This window comes from Hordeum vulgare, chromosome 2H (genome assembly GCF_904849725.1).
Source record: "Hordeum vulgare subsp. vulgare chromosome 2H, MorexV3_pseudomolecules_assembly, whole genome shotgun sequence".
Lineage (NCBI taxonomy): Eukaryota > Viridiplantae > Streptophyta > Magnoliopsida > Poales > Poaceae > Hordeum > Hordeum vulgare.
In genome coordinates, this window is record NC_058519.1 from 414,793,084 (window position 1) to 414,801,288 (window position 8,205).

Here is an 8,205-nt window from a genome sequence, read left to right on the forward strand (position 1 = left end):
TTGCATTTTTAAATAATTTTGACAACTTGATTTCTCGCACACGAGTCCACTAACACCACAACAATACACTATCATGGAATAATTCCGTATCCATACGGAATTGCCGTCCACGACACTCACGCTTATCTTGACAATTTTATGAGTAGCCATTGAAGTTATCTATGAACAACATATGTCTCCAAGTAGTCCATATCCGCGGACGCGGCTATTCGAATAGATCATAACCCTGCAGGGGTGTACTTCGTCACACACGCTCTCGCCACTTATCGCCATGTGCACGTTATGCACCTCGGCAACCTTCAAGCGGAAGCCTAGCCATGTGCGCAGGGTTCCCAAGCCCACCATCCGGGTGCCACTTGGTACACCGTGCCACTGCCTACCGCATCACAGCCCACCTCTCAGGTCAGCACCATGCACGGCCTCCAGCATGACTATAAACACTAGAAACTACTTGCAACTCCTGGACCGAGTACTAAGCGATTAATAAGTCGAGCGGGGTCATATTTCAGGGCCCAGCATGTGGTAGTATCTAGTCTTGGATTACATACACGGAACTCAGTTCCTAAGGACGGTTCCAATGAAACAACCCGCCATGTACTCCTACACAGCCTTTCACCGGTACCTTTACCAAATCAGGTTCAACAAACAACCTTTGCATACCGAACACATTCTCACAATTCTGTTCATCTCCCAGATGATAGACCTTACACAACTCTAAGCATAGCATGCATAGCAGGATAGGGCACATCATGGCTCAAGCAACTACCAGGTATGCAAGGTTGCAAGGTTCGGCTATTTACTGTGACAAGGTTAGGTCATGCAAAGGAGGTGGGTTCGACTAACGTGGCAAAGCAGTTGAAGCATTTGATCCTAATGCAATAAGTAAGTGCAGGAGCAAGAACATGGGATTTATCGGGATGATCAAAATGGTTGCTTGCCTTGTTGCTCAAAGGAGGGACAATATCCGTCAGACGGATATATGGTGGACTCCGGGGGAGCGGAGCCTACCGAAAGGAATGACAACAATCAATAACAATCATATGCAAACAAGATGATGCATGAGCATGGCATGAGAATGCAAGGTGATAAACTAATATAGCTAGCATGTATTAGGTGTGAAGTTGATTTGAATAAATTCAAATATCACTCCAAACGAGGTATTCTCGGATACCGTTTTAATTGATTCGACCTGATGCTCAGATCAACTTGAGGTTAACATGCATGGGATGACAGGTTAAGTTGCTGGTTTGTAATTAGAACAGTGTTTGATCATGTCATTCATAATGAAATTTAAATATTTTCCAAATTCTATTTATAAAGTATTTATAAGAATTGACTTATTCATTAATCTACATGTTTGGGTTTTGTAACGTTTGAAACATGTTTGAAAATGGCATATTCAGATTCCTTGAATTTTTCTGATACTTTTTCATATATAAATTATTTTCATTGGAGTTATAGATTAATTTCTATGAATTTTTGAAGTTTTAAACATTTCTGGAATTATTTTTATACTGGAAAATCCTTTTACTGCATCAGCATGACATCAGCAGGTCCAACTGGTCGTTGAAAGTCAAACCTGACCAGTGGGACCCACTGGTTAGTGTCTCTGGTCAATTTTTGATTAGGATTAATCTTATTTAGTTAATTAAACTCACTAGACCCACATGTCAGTGACTTATCAATTTAATTGATTTATTTTTATTATTTCTACACTATCCAGAGGCTGGCCCCACACGTTAGTGGCTCACGCCAACTGAGATCCACCGGCGGCGAGGTCGTCCTCGTCGGCGGGGAGCCTCCGGCGACCACCAGTACGGTGGAGGGCATCGGAAACTCGCCTCCGACGGCCAAACTCACGACAGAAACCACGGGAAGAACGGCCACTCGACGACGCGCACGATCGGACAAGCCCCAGGGGCTGGGGTGGCCGGAATCAACGCCGGCGACGAGCTTGGCGGCGACCAAGTTCGGCCATCGTCGAAGCCATCGAATACGGGGTCAAAACGCGCGGGGCTGGGCACCTAACGCATCTACATGATGTCTTGAGGCTCTTGGTGGCCTCAGACAGACCAACACTTCACCGGAGGCTTACCGGCGACGAGCTGCAGCGGCGGTTCTCGTCGGGCTCCGATGGAACTAATCCTAGAGGAGGGAATCGACGGGGAGATCTTAGGGGAAAGACGCGCAAGCTCACGAGGAGTGCAGAGGAGGGCTCAGACGGCTCAGGGAGGCACTGAGGGCGACGAATCGGGCAGAGCTCGCCGGCGGCCGATGGTTGAAGACGGTGATGACGTGGGCGTTGCAGGGCTCGGGGAGGCGTCGGCTGCTGCAGGGAGGACCAGTTCATCGAGGCGGAGCTAACGGCACACTCAGAATGAGGATCCTATGGCTAGGGGCACGGGCAGCTCGAGCTCGAGCTCCTGTCAATGGCGGCAGAGAGGATCAGGAGAAACGAGAGGAGAGGGGGAAGATTGAGCACAGGAATGGATAGCTACGTGCTCGGGGAGCTTATCCCCGTGCTTGCCAGCGCGAAGCGGCGGCCAGGCAGGCGCACATGTGCGCGGAGGCACGTGGCGACGCGGCGGCCACCTCCTGCTCCTACTGGCGAGGAGGAAGACGACAGGGGAGCTGGGCTGGGCCAGGTAAGCGTCAGGTAAGAGTTTTCCCATTTTTTTGTGATTTGTTTCTATTTTGCTATTTCATTAACTTGCTATTTTTTTCAGCTCCCAAATAGTTTGTAAAAACTATTTTAAACACACCAGAATAGTTGTTGGAATATTTCCAACCATTCCCAAAGTTTTCAATATTTTTGAAAGTTTAAAGTTTCTGATTTCAAATTTAAAACTTGAAACTAGTAGCTTTTTGCATTTATTTAAAATGCTTAAAGTGTCAAGAAAAAGGTTTTCTTCATTGCTCATTTACTTCCATGATTTATCAGAAAGATTGAACTTTTCTTGAGGCCGTTTTGGGTTCATTTATTTTAACTAGTTTGGAATTTCCTTTAATTTGAGAAGTGGCTAGGGTTAGTTGAATTTTCCTTCACCACTTACTTTGTTCTTGTTGATAGTTTCCTAGATTCAATGCAAAGAAAACATGAGCACAAGCTAACTTGCTTAAGGTGTCAGGGATGTGACATTATTACTAGCAAAAAAGCCTATTCATTACAACGGAACAAAATCAATAAGATTCTTTTTAAATCTTATTCTCACTAAGGCTCACATTATCTTATAATGATACAAAATCCTTCACTTGACATTGTAACATTGCCATAGTATGTTTTTTTGGAAATACACAAAAGTTACGCGTACCTATCGATTGATATTCATATTGCGGGAGAAGAAAATTTATAAATACATATATGGATTTATTCAATCCCTAACGCATGAGGGCGACGAGAGCATGTGAGAAAGCATGCAAACAAAGGGGTTTATGTCTCTAAAGGAGAGAAAGTGTGTCTCACTGATCGAGGCTCCAAATTGAATTCCGTTGATTTTTCTGCATACCTTGTTAATCGAATCTTCGAGCACCTTGCTTATATTCAAACAACTCCGAACCAAATAAAAATAGGCGAACTTTGTTATAAATAGCGAAGTTTGACTATAAGTTCATTAACGACCACTATGTAAAGCAACATGTCTTATAGCTATTTGGCTGTTGTGGTCAGATTGGACTCTAGAGGCCTAGAGTTCAAATCCTCACCAGCGTATATTATTATTTTTGCTACCGCATTGATATTTGACCCACCCGGGAACGCCAAAAAATCTAAAACCAACTAAGAAAACTGGATTGCGGGTTGAGTACTGAAAATATGAAGGACTTTTTTATAACAGCATACGACGGACTAAGAAAACCTATTTATTTTATTAGTGTATATATATGTAATATAGTTATAGGTATAGGTATAGATTGTTATTACTATTTGAGAAGTCACACAACTTAGTAGTATCTTGAGGCATGGTGACCAAGCATGCAAAGTAACAAGCAAGACAAGCAAAAGAAAGAGAAAAGATGCAATCTAGTGACAAGCTAAGCAAGCAAAGGTAAATGTTTTTGTATTTTTATTTTTATGATACAAACTAAATATGCTGGCAAAAAAGGATAACAAGTGAATTAAAATTTATGTGGAGTTACGTGGTAGTTGGTGATGATAGTCCCCAACAACGGCGCCATAAATCCTTCGTGACACTTGTGATCTGCGTTGGGTTTTCCATGAAGAGAAACGAGTTATCACAGCAAAATGTGGGTAAGTATTTCCCTCAGTTATGAAACCAAGGTTTATCGAACCAATAGGAATATCAACCACAACCGTCTTCAGCAGCTGCACACAAAACAACAAACAACTTACACCCAACGCGGGCAAGAGGGTTGTCAATCCCCTTGTACTTGTTATTTGCAAGCGAGTGAGGTGTGTTGATAATTGTAGCTAGTTGTAAATTGCAAAACTGAATAAAAGGAAGTAGATGGAAACAATGTATTTAAGGTTTTGTAAATATGTTGTGAATAGACCCGAGGGCCATAGTTTTCCCTAATGGCATCTCTCATGAAAAATAGCATACGGTGGGTAAACAAATTACTGTTGGACAATTGACAGAAAAGTGGATAGTTATGCAATATTCACGGCAATGATCATGTGTATATAGGCATCATGTCCATAAACAAATAGGTTGACTCCTACCTCCACATATTACTATTAGTCCACTCATCAACTGCTATCCAGCATGCATCTAGAGTATTAACTAAAACAGAGTAATGCATGTAGAACACTAACATGATGTAGACAAACTAAACTCAAGCAATATGAATAAACTCCATCGGTTTATCCTTAGTAGCAGCAATATAAAGACGCATCTTGTCCCCCTCTATCACTGCGATATAGAAATTCACATGGTTGATCCTACAACGCACCTCTCTCACCGAAGAAATATCAATCTAGTGGGCCAAAATATTTTGATAGATCAGAGAGAATTACAAAGCTATCACAATCATGCACATAAGAATCATATAAGTATTCAGATAAGACTCAAATATTTATCATGAATAATCTGAACATAAAGCCACAATTCATCAGATCCGAACAAATGCACCAGATAAAAGGAATTACATCATGTGGATCAAAGCAAAGATGCAATGATCATTGCATTGAAGATCAGAAGTGAGAGAGAGAGATTGCCATATAGGTACTATCTATGGACTCATAGGTCTGTGGTGAACTACTCACACATCATCATGAGGGCAAGAAGGTTGATGAAGAGGCCCTTCGTGATTGATCCGCCTTCGGCAGGGTGTCGGAATGAGGCTCCAGATGGCCTCCCGTTAGAGCAGTGACTTGTGGTAGAGTAAAAACTGTTTTGGGACAGCTTCTGGTGTTTTTAGGTTATGTGAGAATTTATAAGTGAGAGAACATAGTCGGGAGAGCCTTGAGGGTCCCACAAGCCAACACGGCTCCCCAGGCAGCATCGGGTAGGCTTGTGGGCCCCTCGTGTGGCCCCCATCCTTCCTACAATGCTTGTTGGTCTTGTTTTAGTCCAAAAAAAAAAATCCAAACAGTTTCATGTCAATTTGACTATGTTTGGTATGGTAAACCTGAAAAGTGAAAAACATGCAGAACACACCAAGTCGCACTAGGCACTAGATTAATAGGTAAGTGCTCAGAACTAATATAGATTGGTAAATAAATGCCCCAAATGTATTCTAGAATGATAATATATCAGCATGGAACAATCAAATTATAGATACGTTGGAGAGGTATCATGGTGTTGCTGGGTCTGATTCGGGACAAATCGATACACATTTTTCGCGTTGTGTTAACATGTAGAAGGTTCAAACTGCTTCTACCATCCATTAGAACACGGGTTAGATGGAGCCGATCAACAATTGAATCTAAGACCAGGGTGTCTGACCCGCCCTGAAGGATGTTTGTCAGATGGTCCATTCTGTCGAAAGTGATCGGACAAAACAGCCACAGGGTAAGTCTCGGGGCTATAGGTTGTAAGGTGTACACATCCCAAAGTGTTTGTTTTCTCTCCTTCTTAGGTATGTGTGTGACATAGATCATGTTCACACTTTTCACTTTGGAGGGAAATTGTTTCTGTCTGCCGTAATTGGGTCTGCGAGGTTCATCGTTGTCGTTCTCACTCCGGGGTTGGCCCTTCGCGTCATTCTTGAACACCCAACAGTGTCGATTGGTGTGGTTGGGGAGTTTATCCGGGGTGCTATGAAGTTGGCAAGGCTTGGCAAGTATCTTGTCCAAAGCACTTGGGCCATCTTCATTCCCTTTAAAGGTTCGCTTTTTGAGTCCAGGTTGTGAGCTATTGAACCCTGTGTTGGTTGTTGGGTCCTCGACATCGCTGCCGCTGTTTTTATTCTGGCGCTTATTTTTGTTGCGCTTGGGGTTGCCATTTTGATGTCGCGGTTCTGAGGTGTCGGGGTCGCTCTTGCCAACTATCCTCTTCCGCGCAAAAGCGAGTCATTAGTGAGGTAAGGGATGTCATGGTTCTAGGCTTATCTCTTGTCTAAGTTGTCATGTGAGCTATTCATCTCGGATATTGTGCCAAAATGTCACAATTGCTTTGGTGTCCGGACAATCAACGATCTGGTTTTGCTTAGTTAAGAAATGATTCTTGAACTTTCGAGCTGACTCGCCATTCTTTTGCATGATGTGGCTTAGTTCATCGGCATCTGGGGGTCGAATGTATGTTCCTGGGAGTTGGCCTAAAGGCCTCCTCGAGGTCCTCCTAGCTTCCGATGGAATTTCTAGGGAGACTAAGTAGCCAGTGCCTTGCCGACCCCTTGAGCTTGAGCAGCAGGCATTTGATGGCATGGAAGTTATCGCCTCGGGCCATGTGGATGTGGAGGAGGAAGTCTTCTATCCAGACTTCTAGGATTGTTGTTCCATTGTATTGGTTGATGTTGACGGGTTTCAATCCTTCTAGGAACTCATGTTCCATGGCCTCATATGTAAAACACTCTCGGAGATCGCCCCCTGAATATCTAGCCGTGTCATGGCGGGTGTGAGCAATTGTATTTGCTGTCATCTACTGATACGTCTCCAATGTATATATAATTTTTAATTATTCCATGCTATTATATTATCATTCTAGGATGCTTTTTGAGTAAGTATTTACCAATTTATATTACTTTTGAGCACTCACCTATTGACCCAGTGCCGCATGACAGTTCTTATTTTTGTGTGTTTTTTGTTTCGCAAAAATTCCATATCAAGCGGACTCCAAATGCTATAAAAATTTACGGAGATCCTTTTGGATTATATGTGAATTTTGGGAGTTGGAATCAACGCAACAAGGTGATCGGGGGAGACACAAGCCAACAGGGTGCGGTCCAGGGGGGTCATGCCCTGTTGGCTTGTGCCCGCCCCTTATGTCGGTTGGAGCTCTCCTTTGGCTGCATGAAAGATACTTTTCCGATAAAAATTCCCTCATAATTTCAGCCCGGTCGGAGTTAAGTATCTCCAGATATTTCAGAAACAGTGAAGAGACATAAAATAGGTCGCAAAAACAGGAGAGAAACAAAGAGAGAGATCCAGTCCCGGAGGGGCTGCTGCTCTCTGGGTCCCATGGTGGCCATGGACTAGAGGAGAAACCCTCCTATTAGCTAGGGAAGAGGCCAATGAAGAAGAAGGAAGAGGGGCTCTCTCCCTCTCTCTCCCGGTGACACTGGAGTGCCGCCAAGGCAACCATCATGATAGCGATCTACACCAACAACTTCGCTACCGTCACCGCCAACTCTCTCTTCCTCTATGAAGCGGTGTAAAACCTCTCTTCCCTGTTGTAGTCTCTACTTGAACATGGTGCTTAATGCTATATATTATTATCCAATGATGTGTGATTATCCTGTGATGTTTGAGTAGATTTGTTTTGTCCTACGGGTTAATTGGGATATGATGTTATTGATATGAGTTGTGTGTTGATATGGTGTTGTCCTAAGGTGCCTTCCATGAGATGCATACATGAAGGATTAACACTCGAGGGTTTGTAATATGTTCATAATTCTCTTATAGTGGGTGGCTAGAGTGACAAAAGCTTACACTCGAGTAAGGCAGTTGATTGTGTATGGGATAAAAGAAGACTTGATGTTTAATGCTATGGTTGGGTTTACCTTAATGATTTCTGGTAGTTGTGGACGCTTGCTAGAGGTCCAATCATAAATGCATATGATCCAAGTACGGAAAGTGGGTTAGCGTAT